This window comes from Nicotiana tabacum, unplaced genomic scaffold (assembly GCF_000715075.1).
Source record: "Nicotiana tabacum cultivar K326 unplaced genomic scaffold, ASM71507v2 Un00229, whole genome shotgun sequence".
In the NCBI taxonomy this organism is placed as follows: domain Eukaryota; kingdom Viridiplantae; phylum Streptophyta; class Magnoliopsida; order Solanales; family Solanaceae; genus Nicotiana; species Nicotiana tabacum.
Window position 1 is genome coordinate 26727 of NW_027438467.1, and position 21758 is coordinate 48484.

Sequence of the window (21758 nt, forward strand, 5' to 3'; positions counted from 1 at the left end):
TATTGATTTGATATAAATAGCGATGTCTATACAAATTATTTAGGGAAAAACTTTTTATACACTCGATGATATGCATCAAAGCAATAAGTACATAACAAGTGTCTTTTGCATAAGATATAGCATCTTATCATTGTTAATAAATATAGATTCTCACATCAATATATAAATTAATTGTGATAAATTAATATAATTTTGTACATGCAACGTTTCGTGCAAGCTTTTTCCCTACTTACCCCTATCTCTTATTTTCTTTTTCTCATTATGTTGCATCTTTGCATTATAGTGGGTGTACTTTTGACTCTAACATCTCCCATCTGCCAAGACTTATCGCTTCTACACCTGATCGATACGGCCAATCTGAGTTTTTAGATGTTAAATTATGTGCTATATCCTACCTGTTTATTGTAAGGCATAGATGCAGAATTTTAGGATAATTCTTTCAGTTTCAGAAGAGCTTTTATATATGAAAGTTTGCTAAATTTTGAATTATAATTTTTGGACAATTGAACTGTTTTTCTAATCAAAGTTCCATCACAGGGATAGAGGAGTTAGGCAAGACTCCAACATGCGTATTCCAAAAATCACAATTACACGAAGGAGGATATAAACCTTGACCTCAATTACAAAGTGTAGATTGGTGGAACCCAATCTAGTTTGTCGTTGATCACAAAGGAATTCTTTGAGAGTTAAGGAAACCTTTTTACAAGTTGGATAGTTCATATCATACATAACTACATACAATCTAGTCATAGGTACTCTAAGCAATGCACTGTCAAGAGATATCATCATTAACAATAAAATAATTTCTTTTGGGCTCGAATCGAAAATTTGGTAAATCATCTTGTTCTAACTTCATTGAAGCCCTAATATTTCTATGCAGTGAAACAACTTCATTGAAGATAGCACAATTATGTGAGTTTACTCCTAGGTTCGCAAGTAGATCTGCGACCATGTTGCCTTCTCTAAATGCGTGTGTAAACTTAAAATCTCCAGTCGTAGTTACCTCCCAAATTAAATATGCTCAATAATATATTTGATTTGCCAAGAAGGTACCATCTTTCTATTAATCATGTTGACAGTAAACATTGAATAAGATTCCACATGAACTTTCAAAAAATCAGAATTACTACATAAACTTAATACCATACAATAATGCCTTAGCTTCTATTAAACTGGCCATAGAATTCTGCAAAAGCCTTCATCATGTTGCCATGATGATCACTTATGATATCCCCTCCTCCTGCTGAACCAAGATTACCTTTGTTGCATCCATCAACATTCAATTTTACCCAACCCCTATCGGGTTTGTTCTATTTAATAGCCTGGGAGTGAATAGAAAATTGTAACTTCTCCACATACTTACACTTGTCGATCCAGAGTTGTGAAAGTTTTAGAGTAGGAAACTGACAATTAAGGATTAATGTTAAGCACTTTGAGATGATGATATGCCACCCTGACATGGATTTATTATCAAACCTTGCTGCATATCTGTTCAACCATATTTTCCAACAAATCATAGACGGTATACATTGGAGTAACACTGAGTGAACTCCATTTCTTTCTTTAGCTAACCACCAATTCATGATGGTTTGTCTTAGATGACCAGTGCTAAATCAAACCCCAAAAAATAATTACGTTTGAAGAACCAAACCTGTCTAGCAATTTGGCTATCTCTGAATATATGGGACATTGTTTCCTCCTGTGTCTAGTACAACAACTACAAACAGAAGGGATTAGAATCCCAATTTTCTTAATTGTATCATATCACGACCCAAAATTCTAACCTGTTGTGATGGCGCCTATCGTGGTACTAGGCAAGCCGTTCTTTCAAAATAATTCCAACACCTTTAACAGAAATGAATTAAAGCAGTTTAAATAATAAAAGTTTTAATAAAACAGGGATAGAAACCCAAAACATAACCCGGAAGTTCCCAACTATCGGGGTGTCACAGAGTACATGAGCATCTATACATCACAAGTCTAGAATATACTGTCTATTATAGTCTGAAATTAAATACAATAAACGGAAAGATAGGAATGGAGTGACAAGGTCTGTGAAACGCCGGGCAGCTACCTTGGAATCTCCAAAAGATCAACCGTGTGATAGAATCAACACCCACCGTGTCCGGAAATACGTGGATCTGCACACGAAGTGTAGGATGTAGCGTGAGTACAACCAACTCAGTAAGTAACAATACTAAATAAAGAACTGAAAGTAGTGACGAGCTTCACAGTTATAGTCCAATTACAGTAATTTCAACATAAGGAGGTAGGCATGCTTTCAAGTTTGACAATTAAGACCAAAACAGTAAATTCATGTCAAGTTCAACTAAAATAGAAAATAATATCTCTCAGAAATTTCAAGACAGTGATATATGACAGGTGAAGTGCAAAAATAATGAAGTCAATGCATCCTTTCAAAGCAACAGTCACTCAGTCCTCCCATTCACTCCAACCTCACATTCACTCTTTCCTCACAGTCACTCATTTCTCTCAATCACTCAGCACCCGGCACTCGGCACTCAGTAGGTACATGCGCTCACTAGGGATGTGTACAGACTCCGGAGGGGCCCTTTCAGCCCAAGCGCTATAACAAGTCAATCATGGCATACCTCAGTGAAACATGTTTCAGCATGCAACCCAATCCCATAAACATCCTCATAATCAGGCCCTCGGCCTCACTCAGTCATCAACCTCTCCAGTCTCTCAGGCTCTCAGAAATCAAGATAAGCAGCCCAAACAGCAATAATATGATGCATCAATGATGAACAATAGACACTGAGATGTAATATACGAGTATAATTGTGACTGAGTACAAAACAACAATTTAGCAGATAATTCAATATGTACACGACCTCTATGGGTCCCTACAGTGCCAACACATAGTCTAAACATGATTGCTAACATGATTTGTGGTTCAATTTCTCTAATATATGGAGAATGTACAGACAACAACAGATTACTCAATTACACAGTTCCATGAAATTTGACCAAGTCACAATTCTTACGGTGCACACCCACACGCCCGTCACCTAGCATGTGTGTCACCTCAAAACCAAATACATGACACATAATACGGGGTTTCGTACCCTCAGAACCAAATTTAGAACTGTTACTTACCTCAATCCAAGCAAATCTCTACTCCAACACACTCTTGCCTCGCGAAACGGCCTCTGAATGCCTCGAATCTTGCCTCGCGAACCCTTGTTTTAATAATCTGCCCAGCACTTCCGCTTCTGTGGAGTCGTAGAAGTGACATCACACACGCATCTGTGGCTCATTCCGCTCCTGCGGTCCCTCACTCCGCTTCTGTGTACTCGCTTCTGCGAGAACCCATGCCGCCTCTGCCGACCAAGCCCATCTGCCCAGTTTTGCTTTTGCGGTTCCCCTGCCGCATCTGCGGTCACACAGATGCGGAACTCACTATCGCACCTGTGCGCCTTCCGCTTCTGCGCACTTCTCACCGCACATGCGGCCACACAGGTGCTGAAAACTCCTCGCACATGCGGCCACGCAGGTGCTGAAAACTCCTCGCACATGCGACCCCCTGCACACTCCCCTCCAACTCGCACCTCCGCAAGCCAGCACGCACCTGCGATCAAAGCTCCACAGGTGCGGTTACACCAGTAGAGGTCCAACTTCAACTTTTGATCCGTTAACCATCCGAAATCAACCCGAGGCCCCGGGGACCTCAACCAAATATACCAACAAGTCCTAAAACCTCATACAAACTTAGTTGAGCCCTCAAATCACATCAAACAACTTCAAAAACACGAATCACACCCCAATTCAAGCCTATTGAAACTAAGAAAATTCAACTTCTACAAACGACGACGAAACTTATCAAAACGGGTCCGATTGACCCAAAATTTTGCACACAAGTCACAAATGACATTACGGAATTACTCCAACTTCCGAAATTTGAATTCGACCCCAACAAAGTTACAATCAAGAACAAGTATTATTTGTCATGCATTGATGATCTATTTGACCAGCTTTAGGGAGCGAGGGTGTTCTCTAAGATTGACTTGAGGTCTAGGTATCACCAGTTGAAGATTCAGGACTCGAATATTCTAAAGTCAATATTCAGGACTCGTTATGGTCATTATGAGTTCCCCCTGATGTCTTTTGGGCTGACCAACGCCCTGGTAACATTCATTCATCTGATGAATAGTGTATTTCAGCCTTATCTCGACTCGTTTGTCATAGTGTTCATTGATGATATCTTGGTGTACTATCGTAGCCAAGAGGAACATGCCCAGCATTTAAGGATTGTGTTGCAGCGGTTGAGGGAGGAGAAGCTTTATGCTAAGTTCTCCAAATGTGAGTTTTGGCTTAGTTCAGTGGCGTTCTTGGGGCATGTGGTGTCCAGTGAAGGTATTCAGGTGGATCCGAAGAAGATAGAGGCGGTTCAGAGTTGGCCCAGACCATTCTCAGCTATAGAGATTCGGAGCTTTCTCAGCTTGGTCAGTTATTATCGTCGTTTCATGGAGGGCTTCTCGTCTATCGCATTGCCTTTGACCAAATTGACCCAAAAGGGTGCTGTTTTCAAGTGGCCGGATGAGTGTGAGGAGAGCTTTCAAAAGCTAAAGATCGCCTTGACTACAACTCCAATTCTAGTTTTACCTTCAGCTTCAGGCTCTTATACAGTGTATTGTTATGCTTCTCGGATCAGTATTGTATGTGTTTTGATGCTAGAGCGTAGAGTGATTGCTTATGCTTCGCATCAGTTGAAGCCCCATGAGAAGAACTACCATGTCCACGATTTGGAGTTAGCTGCCATTGTTCATCCATTGAAGATTTGGAGGCATTATCTCTACGGTGTGTCTTGTGAGGTGTTTATAGATCATCGGTGTCTCCAGCACTTGTTCAAACAGAAGGATCTAAATTTGAGGCAGCGGAGATGGTTGGAGCTACTAAAGGACTATGATATCACTATTCTGGATTATCTCGAGAAGGACAATGTGGTTACCGATGCCTTGAGTAGAAAGTCGGTGAGTATGGGTAGCCTTGCATTCATTCATGTTGGTGAGAGACCTTTTGCAGTTGATGTTCAGGCCTTGGCCAACCAGTTCGTGAGATTAGATGTTTCGTATACCAGTCGGGTTCTAGCTTGTGTAGTTTCTCGGTCTTCCTTATATGATCGCATCAGAGAGCGTCAGTATGATGATTACCATTTACTTGTCCTTAAGGACACGGTTCAGCATGGTGATGCCAGAGATGTTACTATTGGGGATGATGGATTATTGAGGATGCAAGGTCGGATTTCTGTGTCTAATGTGGATGGGCTACATGAGTTGATTCTTGAGGAGGCCCACAGTTTGTGTGGGGTTTGTAGCTCGGTGCCTCAGCTGTCAGTAGGTGAAGTATGAGCAGCAGAGACCGGGCGGATTGCTTCAGAAGTTAGAGATTCCAGAGTGGAAATGGGAGCGGATCACCATGGATTTTGTAGTTGGCCTCCCACGAACTTCGAGAAAGTTCGATGTTATTTGGGTGATTGTGGATCGGCTAACCAAGTCTGCACACTTCATTCCTGTTGGGACTACTTATTCTTTGGAGCGGTTGGCTGCGATTTACATCCGAGAGATTGTTCTCCTCCACGGCATGCCAGTGTCCATCATTTCATATCGAGGCACACAGGTTTGGAGAGACGTGTAGCGAGAGTTGGGTATCCAGGTTGAGTTGACGTTTCACCCTCAGAAGGTCGGACAGTCCGAGCGCACTATTTAGATATTGGAAGACATGCTACGCGCTTGTGTCATTGATTTTGGGGGTTCATGGAATCAGTTTCTGCCGCTCGTGGAGTTTGCCTACAACAACATCTACCAGTCGAGTCTTCAGATGGCTCCATATGAGGCTTTGTATGAGAGACGGTGTAGATCTCCTGTGGGTTGGTTTGAGATGGTTGAGACTAGGCTATTGGGTACTGACTTGGTTCAAGATGCTTTGGATAAGGTTAAATTGATTCAGGATCGGCTTCGCACGGCGCGGTTTAGACATAAGAGTTATGCCGACAGGAAGGTCCGTGATGTTTCTTACATGGTTGGGGAGAAGGTTCTACTCAAGGTTTCACCCATGAAGGGTGTTATGAGGTTCGGGAAGAAGGGCAAGTTGAGCCCTGGATATATTAGGCCATTTGAAGTACTTTATAGGATTGGAGAGGTGGCTTACAAGCTTGCCTTGCCACGTAGTTTGTCGAGTGTGCATCCAGTATTTCATGTTTCTATGCTCCGAAAGTATGTCGGCGATCCGTCTCATGTTTTGGATTTCGGCACAGTTCAGTTGGATGGTGATCTGACTTATGATGTGGAACCGATGACCATTTTGGATCGATAGGTTCGAAAGTTTAGGTCAAAGGACATAACTTCGATGAAGGTGCAGTGGAGAGGTCAGCCAGTTGAGGAAGCTACTTGGGAAACCGAGCGGGAGATGCAGAGCAAATAGCACGGACAACTCACGTGCTATAGTATCAATATCTGGATCCGCACGGACAACTCACGTGTTATAGTATCAATAACCTCACAATCAGGCCCTCGACCTCACTCAGTCATCAATCTCTCCAGTCTCCCGGGCTCACTATGTCATGAACCTAGCCCAAAATGATGATGTGATGTATCAACAATTAATAACAACAGGGACTGAGATATGATATGCAATGAATGTATATGATTGAGTACGAAATTATAATTTAAAAATATAATTCGACAGCAGAAATGACATCAGTGGGTCCCGATAATACCAGCATTTGCCTAAGCATGATTTCTAACATGAGTCACAGCTCATTTTATCTAACACATGACAAATACTGGGAAAAATACAAGTTAATTAACTACACAGCTCTACGGAATCGACTCAGTCTCAATTTTTACGGTACGCGCCCATACGCCCGTCACCTAGCATGTGCGTCACCTCCAAATAAATCACATAACACGTAATTCAGAATTTTATACCCTCAAAACTAAGTTTAGAAGTGTTACTTACCTCGAACAAGCCAAATCCAATACCGAGTAAGCCAAGCAATGCTCCAAAAATGCCATCCCACGCGTACCGACCTCCGAACGGCTCAAAACTAGCCAAAAGGAACTCAAATACATCAAATAAAGCCCAAGAAAACAATTCCAAATGGTAAAGTAACACTAGTGGCATCAAATAGACCTCCGACCGCACTATGTGTGCATATAAACAACAAATCCAAACCCCTAGTGGCATAGAAAAGTAACACATAGATCATATCAGAGCACGAATAAGCTCCACTCTAACTGAATGGCACATCCCCTAACAATAGCAGTATGTAGTCGACCAACATGACCCGATGTAGAATACAAATCCTCGTTGGTCCTACCAATGGGCCCCAAATCAACTATGGTCATCCACAAATAGTTAAATAATCCTCTGAAAGTCCATAATGACCTAACCATAACATATACTATCATCTGGATAGCTTTGGCCACGTTTTCACAGTCCACAACCACAAATAGATCAGCTTATGAGAACTCTTGGTCTCCGAATCTGTAGAATACATGAATCACCATATCTTATCCCAACTCCACCGCCCGAAGGTCTAACACATCTCTCATACACGATCATCCCACGAGGAATACTTCTAAAATTCTTTCGTGCCACATAACAAAATCTGAATATCAGCAGCCGATCAACCATGTGAGTACCGCAATACCAATGAAGTATTTGTACGTCAACACTTAGTGCACTTTCTGAAATGTACGCTCTTCTCAGGAAATACCAAGTGGTAATATCATTCATCTAGTCATCTGAAACCGCCCATGTTGTCTAAGAATTCATGCCCTTCCTTTCAAATCTAAACTGTGACCTTGCACACTCAAATTTTAATTCCCACAACATACCGCATCTATCATGAATATGAAAAGTACGAGAGTCTCATAATCAATTCTGAGTCACAAGAAAACTACATACTCAATTAGCCAGAAACCTTCTATTAGATCTCATCCAGGAGAAAATCACAACTCGCAACATGCTCCTCACGCCGGTAGGAAATATCCATCTCAAACCATGGTAGCAACCATCGAAACTCTTTGAAACCCATTAACACGCAACCAAGCCATCAGAACCGAATCCCTCTAACTCAACCAAGCCATGCAGGTCTCCAAACCCAAGAGTATTGCCACAAAACACCTGTAGAGACTCACCACATCATAAATACCCCAAGGAACCAATTGTATTTATTGCCTTGCTGCTCCAACCTAATATCAAGTTGTACTATTCCTCTGAGTTCCTTCTGAATTACCCTCAAGGTGACACTTCTTATTGCCAGAACACCACGATCCTTAACCAAAACTCACCCCGCGAGATCCTAAAATAAAACAACACCATCCTAAGGCCCATAAGCCGTTGTATTCCCTCTTAAGCACCCCAAAAGTGCCACAACCGAGACATCCACTCTAAAGAGACCTTCTGTAAATCCAAAACTATTTCCTTCACCTTACTGATGCTGAAATGTAGAATCCATAATAATATAGAAATGCCAGAAGCCTTGACACCATCCAACTTAAATCTCACATTCTAGCCATATACAAATCCGCAAAATTCACAATTGCTACACATAAATCTTGAACCCATTAGAACCTTCTCGAGAGTCATCCACTCTACTCAAATCACAATTGTACCGGCCAAACGGGTCGAACCACATGTGCCCCATTAGAACAAAAACATCCAAAGAAGTAATCCACACCTTTAAGAAACCGAGCAATTTCCTACTGCATGCGCACTACATCTTTCACGAATAACCACTCAATCATTCCATGATTTCCATATACCCATAAGGTGTAACATAACCCGTATCCAGAAATTCCTTTACTCAAGTCATCCTTCATCTCAACCTCTGCAAGTCATAACCGATCCACAAGTATGCTTCAGACCAAAACCAATACTACACGTAACCATGCAATCAAATCGTTGATAGCAAACTCCCCCACTTAACTCAATGCCATAGAATAGAACATCTGATAACTCGCCAAACCCATACTCTATTACTGCCATAATACCGCAGGAAGATTCAACTAAATCCTTCAAAAGCTCACATAACACAAACCATATAGTACCTCAAATAATCCACTAAGCTCACATACATCCACATGACGATTAGGTCAACTTTCTCAACCAAATTCAAATTCAAATCTTAACACATATACCCCGTTGGTAGAAAGAAAACTCTCCACACAACATTATAAGGATCACACCTCCGTAGATTACTCCGCAGGAGATAACCCAACTGCTTAGCCTAAAATTGACATCTATACCCTTTCGCAGCCACGATTACTACACTATCACTGAATCTTCCTGAGTCTGAACTCACAACAAGACATGAAAATCTACTTCACTCCACAATTAATCAACATGAAAAATCCTTCAACACACTCATAACTTGAGGCTATGTGTCACATCAAGACAACAATCTAGCACCCCATAGTCCTTCTTACATCCCACGCAAACTATTCTCGTCATAATCAAACCATCTGAACACATTCCGCAATCACATCATGCTCATCATATAGCCATCCGGCCACTCATCGAGTCATAAATTCCACTCATAGGGATGCTATAGATCACATAAGTTCCCAAAAGACCGTGCCCACACAGCCAAAATCTACATGCTCGAGCTACAGTCAAAACCCGGCCTCAAGTCCTCCAGATTGGCCCATCATCAGCACCCAGAAATGACAACTTGCACCTTATCCATGGAATCACCAGCCGATACCGAGCGCTTACATGCGCACACGGATGCGTGGAGGGAATTCAAAGAGTTATGTTTCAAACTGAATCAATTCCGCACGATAAGGAAAGAAAAGATGGGAAATTATCCTAAATTCCCTGTAGCCTCTCGAATATAAGTATGGATGTCATCATACCGATCCGCAAGTCTCTACTAGACACTTGCTCATGACTTGTAGAACCTATGAACCTAGAGCTCTGATACCTCCTTGTCACGATCAAAAATTCAACTAGTCGTGATGACACCTAACCCAACTCGCTAGGTAAGCCAAATAATAACCATAAAATTCCATAAAATTTAATAAGACAATTAAGTGAAAGAAAATATCTGAATCTTATACATTCCCTAAGGACTGGTAGTATAAATCATGAGCTTCTAAGATTAGAATTTACCAAGCTGGTATGAAATAAACACATCATCCGTTTGAAATATACACAAACAATTTTTTTATAAATATATGGCTATCATGAACAAGAAGCAGCTACAATCGGAACGCATGTACGTTTTTAAATCCCGCTCCCATCAATCACAGCAACATCAACATCCAATATATGCACGCAAGGTGCAGAAGTGTAGTATGAGTACAACCGACCCCATGTACTCAATAAGTAACAAACCTAACCTTAGGTTGAAAGTAGTGACGAGCTGGAACACATGTCAAAGTCCAACACCAATAGCCAATAACATCTCATAACAATATGATAAAAGTGGTACAAAAAATAACTCAGAAATATAATGTTCATCTCGTTCACGGTTTCAGAAAATAGACATGCTTTTCAAGTATAACAATAAAAACCCAAATCTATTACCGAAAGTACCAAAATATGAGAAGGTTTGTAAAATCATGATTTTCCTTCCAAAACATTTCAACAGGTAAATGTTTCATTCTCAAATGGCATGAGGAAAAGTACATTTATATGCCTAGATGCCAATGTGTATGAGAATTCATGCATGACGTGATACTGTACAACATGAGAAAAAATGCATCTATATGCTTGTATGTCAAGTGCGCATGTCGAATGTAGTACAACATAGTGAACAACCATATGCATACTCTCAGAGTATCAATCCACTTAGTCCTCCCAATCACTCAGCACTCGCATTCAATACGCACCTGCGCTCACTTTGGATGTGCAGACTCCGGAGGGGCTCCTTCAGCCCAAGCTCTATAATCCGCATGGACAACTCAAGTGCTATAGTATCAATATCTGGATCCGCACAGACAACTCACGTGCTATAGTATCAATATCTGGATCCGCACGGATAACTCACGTGCTATAGTATCAATAACCTCACAATCAGGCCCTCGGCCTCACTCAGTCATCAATCTCTCCAGTCTCTCGGGCTCACTATGTCATGAAACTAGCCCAAAATGATGATGTGATGTATCAACAATTAACAACAGGGACTGAGATATGATATGCAATGAATGTATATGACTGAGTACGAAATTATAATTTAAAAATATAATTCGACATCAGAAATGACCTTTGTGAGTCCCAATAATATGAGCATTTGCCTGAGCATAATTTCTAACATGAGTCACAACTCAATTTCTCTAACACATGACAAATACTTGGAAGAATACAAGTTAATTGACTACACAACTCTACGGAATCGACTGAGTCTCAATTTCTATGGTGCGCGCCCACACGCCCGTCACCTAACAAGAAGAAAGAGGACAATACACAATGTTATGACTTCTGAGAGAGTGATACATTAAGCAAGAAGACAGTACACTAGGATACATTCATACTGCTATTCCTGAAGGTGCTTGAGGTTCACGGTTGGGGGGGGGGGAGGAGGGATTTGGATGAGATAGAGAAATTGGGGAGGGAGAAATGAACAATGTTATGACTTCTGAGAGAGGGATATCGCAGGGAGTAGGGTTTTTTCTGGGGAGATTTTCAGAGGGAAATTTTGGGGGGAAGTTTTGCAAAACAATTTCTCTTTTAAAATTAGTAAGTAAGTAGTAGTTTTCTTTTTTACCAAGGAAGGAAAAATAGTAATTTGTTTACATTTATTATAAATGTCACTAACTAAATGTCATTTTTGTCATTTTTAATTAAATGTCAGTATTTTTGTAACATTTTCTAATAAATATCGATAAATTATCTTTTTTCCAACATTTATTATAAAGTCATTAATTAAATATCGTGGTAGCTCATATTTGTTGTAGTGTACCCACTCCAAAAGAACAAAATATTTACACCAAATTGCCATTTTACACAACTAAAAATTTAAATAACAGAAAAAATCACCTAAGTATTTCTTGCCAAACATATATATCAAAATCAGATAGAATTGCATACATGTATGTAGCAAATCTAGGCAATAAATTATGCAAAAAAAAAAATTGAATCAAATATGGACAAACTTTCAGAAAAAATTAGAAGTGAAACCAGAACACGGTACAAGAGAAAGAACCAAGAGAGAAAAGTTACCATACTAGAAGATTATAACAAGCAGAAGGTAAAAGCAAAAAAGGACAAAACTCATGAAAGAATTCTGAACATTGAAAGCGGAGAAAACTCCAACATAGAGATCCAGAGAAGCCCACAATAATTGAAAAACTTACCAAAATAAAAAGATTATATCTTGAATTCTTGAAATAGCGAAGCAAGTAGAAAATCACAAAGAGGAATTGAGGAGAGAGAATTGGAGTGGAGAGATGGATAATCGGAGAGTTTGTATCTGAAATAGTAAAGTACACGTGGTTTTGGTAAAGTAAAGGTGCGGTACACATGTCAATTCGCTAATAAGACAGGCTCAAATAAAAGTATAATACACAATGCATTTTGTATAATTCAGGATTGATGTGTTGTACAGCCTTAGCCGCTTATATATAGTAGTAATAGTAAAGTAATAATCAGACCACATATACAAATATACATCATGTTATCTAGTTAGACGCAAGCAGGCTCTGATACCAACTGATGAAAAACAAGTATGAACGGCAAATAGCCAAGATCACTTACATATAATATAGACAACACATAATCACTGATTTTACTCAAATATATCTCTTGAAGCGTGACCGCTATCGCGAAAAGAGCCTTCAAGTCATCTTTCAATTCCACAGTCTTTTGTTGTGTGACCCGAATAATGCCCGAAATTAGCAAAATTCGTGTGGGCGACTTTCTCCTTGGAAAACCATGTAGTAACCTCTTAATATAGCCACAGGTTTTAGGGTTTAAAACCTTTTCCTAAACCCGTTGGGTCTTCCTTTTCCACCAAAAAATATGATTTTTTTTAATTTCTAATTATTCAGGCACAACAGGGGACCACAATATCTAATTAACGAGACTTTTTATTATGGACTTAATTCAAAATATCCGAATTAATACTGCCATAATAATTTACGAATTATTCCACTAAAAATTCGTAACTGCACTTCTCAGTTCAATTTTGAAATTCTTTCATTAAACCTTATTTAGCTCCCCGTGTTAAGATTCAGATACTAATCAAATAAATTAAATTACTGACAATTTAATTCATTGATTATTTTCTTTAGACTTTTGCTTAACTTATATCATGTGACAGATATAAAATTCACTTGCAGGGTTTACACATGAAAACTTATAAGCTTTCATAAAGGTGTATCATCTATCTCTAGACCAAGATATGGATTCCTTCAACTAACTATTATTTCGCCAATGTATATCATCATTGTTTAATTTACCAGGTATATTGACCAACAAACAAATCTCGCCTTTTAATAAATCAAAACAATAAATAATATACACAACCAATAACAATTATATCAAGATTAAGAGTATAAGTACGTTTAGTGGCTAGAGAAGTTATTTTATTAAGTCAGTATAAAATACTTATCCCTACTTGGTCCTTTCAATACATACAAATTGTACTAGCACAAGAAGTCAAAATTAAATTATTTCCATAATCAAGATATCTTTGACAAGTACCGAACGCAATGCTCGGGATGATAGTTTTATGGCCCATCTCTATGAGATGATGGATTTGCAGCTAAGGATAGGAGGTCAGCCAACCACATCTGAGGAGAAGACCTTATTGGAGCAGCGGTACCCGCTCAACGCTCATGGCCATCAGCTGGTTGGGATAGGTGATGGCTACAGACTCCCCGATGATGAGGATATCAATACTCCTGAGCAGCCTTAGGTCGAGCCGGAGCAGTCAGATGATGAGGACGACGATGAGGAGGAGGAGGAAGCACATGATGAAGAGTGGAGAGCCTCAGAGGATGAAGACGCAATTTGATCAGGGAGTTTCCTTGTACCCTAATCATTTTTCTTGTTTTGTCAATTTGTGTATGCATTGAGGACAATGCATGATCTAAGTGTGGGGTGGGGACTTGTAGAAATTACTTCTAGTTGTTTGTTTTGTTGTTTTAGTAAGTGTCGTTTTCGTTAGATACTTGTTTTAGTTATTTGTTTTAAGAATTTGGTTTAGTGATTTGTTTTTGTTATTTGTTTAGTTATTAAAAAAACATAACTGGACTCTTCCCGACGATGGATCTCCTAGATAGTTTTCCTGAGGGAAGTAAGTCTAGAGGAAAAAAAAGAAGATTTTTTTTAGGTAATGTAGTAATTCCCCCTTGGTTTTTCTTTGGGCCGCGGTTCTTTTCCAAGAGCTTTTAGTTGAACCGGGTGTAGTTAGTTTTAATTTTTAGGAGTAGGAACCACGAAGCTATGCATTTAATTGTAGCAATATCTCTTAGCTTTGTTATGCCTTGAGAATAGTTAGGACTATGGTCATGACGCTTAGGCTCAATTTTTGACTCTAGCATAAATACCTTAAATCGTAGATTCCTAATTTTGCTTAACTGCTTTGACTGGAGTGTCGCGATGAAACCAATCCTGAGTGAGTTATGTGCCATGTGTGTGAGAGTTTTGTATGTATTCTGTGCATTGCATTTGATGTCTAGAACTTGCCCTGTGTGTGTGCAAAGCGAAATAGTAGTCTTGTTCATTCTGAGAAGTGATATAGGCGTTTCTTTGTTAAGCCAGATATATATAGTTTACCCACCTAAAAGTTATGTAACGTAGTTAACTCCTTTGAGCCTGTAATCCTGTTTCTTTGGCAACCACACTACAAGCCTTACCCAATTGTTTGAATTAACCATCTATTTGAACCGTTTCACCTCTAATGAGCACTTGAATTGTTATGAACTTTGTAAAAGTAAAAGAGTGGGATGGTTGATTTGGTTTTTGAGTGGAATTAATGAAATAAGGATAAAGGTGTATTGTTTTGAAAAATTAAGAGCCGCTTGAATTGAAAATAAGAAAAAAAAGAAAGAAAAAAAAAGACAAAAAAAATTGTATTGCTATGAAAAAGAATATTCTTAGATAAGTGGTGACTCTTAATGTAATTGTGCTTAAAGAAGTATGGGGTAATATACATTGATGTGAAGGTGGAGTTTTGGTTTGACATAAGTATGGGCTGGAATGTTAAAGTATATGTATTAAAGTGCTTAGAGAGGTGTAGTCACTCACAAATCCAAATATATCCTACCCGACCCGCGGCGTACATTACAACCAATCAAAGCCCTATTTGATCTTAGACTAAATAAGCTCGATTAATAGAGTATTACACTACAGGCAAGCCTATGGTGCATCATTTGTGGCATATGAATGTTATTTCTGAGAGCGAGTGAATTTTTTCCTATCTTGAGTTCCTACGTTCTTAAAATTCATCGTGTGTGGAACTGAGCTCTTTGTTGGGTGAGGGCACGTGATTCATAAAGGAAAGGTAATGTCATTGACCTCCATGTTAGACTAAGTAAGTAATTTGTGAATAAGTCATGGTATGTGAGTCAAATCTTGAGGCGAGGATATTACACCGTGGTGCTTAGACTATTTTAAATATTCTTGGTGCAAGGAGTTAAGGGAATTGCTTAGTGAGGTTGTGTCTATAAGTTGCTCTTATATCTCGAGGACGAGCAATGTTTAAGTATGGGGTATTGATGTGTGGTTATAATTCATGGTTTAGCACACTATTCGCCTTGCATTTTATATGCTTTAATGATAAATTACACTTTATTTACTCGTAATGAATGTCATTTTATGTGTGTAGGTGAATTGGAGATGAAAGTAGAGAAAAAGGGATACTTAAAAGTCGAAAGCGTGCTCGGGAGGAGTTGAAAAGGAGAAGCCGACGAAGCCAGGTACACTAAGCGTTATACCTGGCGAAGCCAGGCCTAGTGCAGGCCTTATACCTGGCGACATCAGGCTAAGGCCAGGTGATAGACCTGGCGAAGTGAAGCAGGAGTGAGATAGACCAGGCTTTATACCTGGCGACGCCAGGCTTGGGGCGAGGTCCACAAGGCATTAGGCCTCGCGAGGCCAGGTCTGGGCACGCACAGTCCGAGTTTTGAAGACTTATTTCATCTCCGGGTTTGACTAGGACTTTGCCTACACGTTTAGGTCTTTTTCTACACATATAAATAGACCTAAAAATGCCATTTCGGGGGACTTTTGCAACCGGAGGCAAGAATAGCTTGTGGAATCACCTATTGGGAGCTAGAATCATCGATTTCTGTATCCTTTCATCTTTACTTTGTACTTTAATTATGCAAAATATTTGGGATATTGTTACTATGAGTATGAGTAGCTAAAATTCCTACTCTAGGATTTTGATGGAACCTATTGAAGGATAATTTTCTTGTTACGTTAATATAAATTTGCCGTAGTATTTTCTCTATTTGTTCAACTATACTATTCATGTGGTTGATTGAAGGGCCCTCAATTAGCTGTGCCTATTTAGTATTTATTACTCGGGAGAGAGTGCATATTTAGGTAGTTGTTGAACAACTTCACTCCTAACGTATATGAGGGATCAATACGAAGGGTTTAAAGGTGGGATTAGAGATAATGAAACTTTGGTGCGATCTGAGTGAGCCGTACTTAATGCCAGCTAGCGTAATTCGGCAGAATATATCTAGTAAATTATGGTAATTATTCAGGAGAGAGTTACGACAGTTATAGTGCTCATGATCGATAGAGAAGACTTAGGCGAATTTATAGAAAATGTAGCGGAAAAGATTCCGACAATAGGAAAAATCACAACCTTAGATCTTTCCAATTCTTGTTTACAAACCGTTCGTAGTTAGTCATTTGTTAGTGCATTTTCATTACGTAATATTTAGTTAATAAACATGTAAATTATTATTCAAATATTTCTGAAGATTGATTGCGTGAATTTATGCGGGTCTAGCAACTGTGGTTGATAGGTTAATTCCCTGTGGGATTCGACTCCGGACTTATTAGCTAGAATATATTTGCGACGACCGCTTGTATTTTTTATAAGGCATAGTTGGGCGTGATCACCTCTTCCATGTCAAAATTCAAAATCAATTCAGCTATGAACAGACCATGTCCGCTTCACTTTGTGAAAAGATACAACTCATATCAGAAACTTTGATCAAGACATTTTGAAACTCATGTTAACAGAGATGAAATCTAGCAAATCGAGATCTAGGGTTTGAGAACAATCTAGAGAGAGAACCTGCAGATAAAGGAGAATCGTGGTTCAACAATGGGAAGACAATGGCGCTGTGAGAGAGAGATCGTGTAGAGAGAAATAAGATACGGTGATTTTGAGAGGGAATAAACTGAAAGAATGAGAGAAAAAAATATTAGACAGCGTATTTAATGGCTTCACGGTAGGAAGTGACCATAAGTACATATTTTGTTATAAAAACTAAAAGGTAGCTATAGAAAATAATATTTTAAAGGATTTTTATTTATAATAAATAGGGTATAAAGCTTTGCTATAAGAGGTAAAATTTCCCAAAAAAAAAATCACTTCTTTTGCGTCTTTACTGAATTTTGTATTTTAATTTTTCAACGTGAAATATCAGTGTGCTTCTTAATTTTTTTTTCCGGTTCACCAGTAGAAAAGAAAAAGGAAAAAAACAATTAAAGAAATGTAAATCTTCAGAAATCAATGGTGTATAATATTAGTGCATGATAAAAAGTAAAAACACATAAATTCGTTATTTCTTTTAGTAGAATTGGTTTAAATTGTCAATATCATCACCTTTTCTATTGTTCGATCAATTAGCAAAAAAGCCTGTGAGACACTTAAGGAATTATTCTCAATAATTTGCATATAATGCAGTAGTTTTAACAAAGATATGATGTTATTTATTTATTTATATCCACATATATTTCACACGTAGAGCATTTGGAAAGGACAAGTGCATAATTAATACGATTCACTTTTTAAAAAATTCCAAATATTGTTGGATAACAGGTACAGAGTAAGTATAGAAAGTAGTTTATTTTCCTTAAAAACATAAAAACTTTACATATTGCATATATCTAAAAGGATTAGAAAATATTTGGGTCATTACTACTAGATTTAGGTCTTATGGCAATCACCTATATAAATAGGAAAAGGCATAGATTTAGGTCATTCTTTTCTTTATTTAATTTGTTTTTTTTTATATTAGTTGAATTTATTAGGATTCAACCACAAATTAGTTTGGGAATGCATGAGTCGTAGTATTGTATTCTTCCTTTTTCTTTGGGATTTGTTTTTATTCTTCATTATCAAATTTTTTGATAAGAAATGCCCTGACTATGAATGTTTTAAAATTTGGATATACTCAAATTCCGGTTTTGTATAACTAACTGCTTGATATCATCTAATTAGCAGTTTTTCTAAACTATTTTTATAATTTTTGAAAAATTTAAAAAACTGAGTCTGGAAATCTTGACTAATTGCTTATGTCCAGATTTTCAGTTTCAAAGAATAATAATTGATACTAGGTGCGTTTTTCTTCATTAATGTTTACTCATTTAATGTTTTCCACAATACTTTACGCATTAGAATTGCATCTAAAATATTCATCATCGCTTGTTTTCTTTTCTTTATTTAATTTGTTTTTTTTTTTTTATATTAGTTGAATTTATTAGGATTCAACCACAAATTAGTTTGGGAATGCATGAGTCGTAGTATTGTATTCTTCCTTTTTCTTTGGGATTTGTTTTTATTCTTCATTATCAAATTTTTTGATAAGAAATGCCCTGACTTTGAATGTTTTAACCATGTTAATTAGTTTGTGGTAATTAAGTTGACATACCTTTTTATCGGATGTCCCCAAAGTTACAGTCGACATACATATATTCTAGGATATCTCCTTGTGTTTCTTTTTTAATTTTGGTAATTATAGCTTGTTATACAAATTTGTTGTCTGAAAGATCAAATTAAAATTTTGCAAGTGATACCACATTCATCTAATCATTGTATTAAATTATAATAAAGGTTGCAAGGGAGCTGGTGTAACGGTAATGTTACTGTCATGGATTATAACATTCTACACAATCTGGCAAATGGTGGAGATGCATGAAATGATACCAGGCAAGATTTTGTCTCCTTCATCTCTTCTGTCTCCTTCATCGCGACGATTTTGTCCATGACTTACTCTGCTATAGCATGGACTGTGTCACTAAAGGAATTAGGAAAAAGTGAGAGAGAAGTTAGTTATGGTCCAAAAAGTGAAAAAACATTAGATAATGTGTTTATGTTTCTGAGTGAATTAGGAAATGTAGCATTTGCATATGCTGGACATAATGTAGTTCTTGAAATTCAAGCTACAATTCCTTCGACAGAAGATGCACCTTCAAAAAAAGCAATGTGGAAAGGTGTATTCACAGCTTATATGATAACATCTTGCTCACACTACATAGACCTACATGGCTTATTGCAACTGCTAACATATTTGTTGTCGCTCATGTCATTGGGAGTTACCAGGTATCTTTCGCTATTTTTAATTACAGTCAGAGCTCTCTATAAGATCATCGCAATATAACAACCATTCACCGTAAAAGCCAAGTTTTTATGAAACTAATTTTTATGCTATGTTATAATATATTTTCTTTATAACAACACTTCGCTATAACAGCCAAAATAATCTGGAACAAATGAGACTGTTATAGAGAATTTTTAATCAAGTAGTATCGGTCTATTGCCACAACTTTTAGGCCTAGGACTGTGGTTCTTTTAAGTCTTTACGTCTTAAACTAACAGTTACTCTACATAATTTTCAAATGGTGTCGATTTTCATATATACTAGCAAGAAAAGTTCGTTGCAAATTAACCCGTGTCAGATACACCCCATACTAATAGATGTCTCTGCCACTGTCTATAATAATAACAAGTAACTACTCAATACAAATAAAATATGTTAACCTAAAAAAAGACTACATAACTTGTTTTAGTAGACTAAAATAGTTAGTATAATAAAAATTTTACATTGTCAGTGCATATATATAAATTTAATCCTTTATATGTAATTGAAGAAACCTACTTCAACTGTATAGACTCTTTAAGTCTTTGATGTGCCTCAATTGATAATATATTATGAGCAACTTACATGTTAGTAATTTACCTAATTAATCTGTTGTATATTACTTAATTTACATTTCAGGTTTATGCAATGCCAGTGTTTGTGTGCGTACGGTTTTTGTTGGTAAGTTATTTACTTGTTTATTAGAAAATATTTTTGCACAATTAGAAAATAAACTGAAAAAGTTGTTTAATTGCTCTTTTCTATGTATTTTTTTTTAATTCTTGCTATGGTCTTCTTTTATTGTAGCATTTACGTTGGTTGTGGGCATGACAATACCATTCTTTGGTGGTTTGATGGGATTCTTTGGAGGTTTTGCTCTGGCACCAACCTCATATTATGTAAGTATATTTCATAGATAACTCATTAAATTTTCACTTCATTAAATCAGAAGTTATGACTATATAATACTCATATGACAAACATATTTAACATTTGCTATGTTTTTAATTTCTACCTACAGCTTCCATGCATCATCTGGCTTATTATAAAAAAGCTCAGACGGTTTGGCTTGTCATGGTGTACGAACTGGGTAAGTTTACCAGAACTTGTAAATGTAATCATAAAATTTACGTGTTTACATCAAACTAATCAATAAAACTCTGCGATTAAAAACTAAAATGAGAGTGCATATAACTTCACCATAGTTAAGTTAAAAATATATTTATGAAAGACAAATATCTTACATATTTATTGATTTGATATAAATAGCGATGTCTATACAAATTATTTAGGGGAAAACTTTTTATACACTCGATGATATGCATCAAAGCAATAAGTACATAACAAGTGTCTTTTGCATAAGATATAGCATCTTATCATTGTTAATAAATGTAGATTCTCACATCAATATATAAATTAATTGTGATAAATTAATATAATTTTGTACATGCAACGTTTCGTGCAATCTTTTTCCCTACTTACCCCTATCTCTTATTTTTTTTCTCTTTATGTTGTAACTTTGCATTATAGTGGGTGTACTTTTGACTCTAACATCTCCCATTGGTGGATTATGGAGTATCATCAAATCAGCCAAGACTTATCGCTTCTACACCTGATCGATACGGCCAATCTGAATTTTTAGATGTTAAATTATGTGCTATATCCTGCCTGTTTATTGTAAGGCAGAGATGCAGAATTTTAGGATAATTCTTTCAGTTTTAGAAGAGCTTTTATATATGGAAGTTTGCTAAAGTTTGAATTGTAATTTTTGGACAATCGAACTGTTTTTCTAATCAAAGTTCCATCACAGGGATAGAGGAGTTAGGCCAGACTCCAACATGCGTATTCCAAAAATCACAATTACACGAAGGAGGATATAAACCTTGACCTCAATTACAAAGTGTAGATTGGTGGAACCCAATCTAGTTTGTCGTTGATCACAAAGGAATTCTTTGAGAGTTGAGGACACCTCCTTACAAGTTGGATAGTTCATATCATACATAACTACATACAATCTAGTCATAGGTACTCTAAGCAATGCACTGTCAAGAGATATCATCATTAACAATAAAATAATTTCTTTTGGTCTCGAATCGAAAATTTGGTAAACCATCTTGTTCTAACTTCATTGAAGCCCTAACATTTCTATGTAGTGAAACAACTTCATTGAAGATAGCACAATTATGTGAGTTTACTCCTAGGTTAGCAAGTTGATCTGCGACCATGTTGCCTTCT

General features: G+C 37.5%; 1 pseudogene; it reads left to right on the plus strand.

The window, feature by feature from the left end:
- The window catches only part of LOC107773492 (lysine histidine transporter-like 2), a 35115-nt pseudogene extending 13976 nt beyond the window's left edge, over positions 1-21139 (plus strand).
- The last annotated feature ends 619 nt before the right edge of the window (positions 21140-21758 follow it).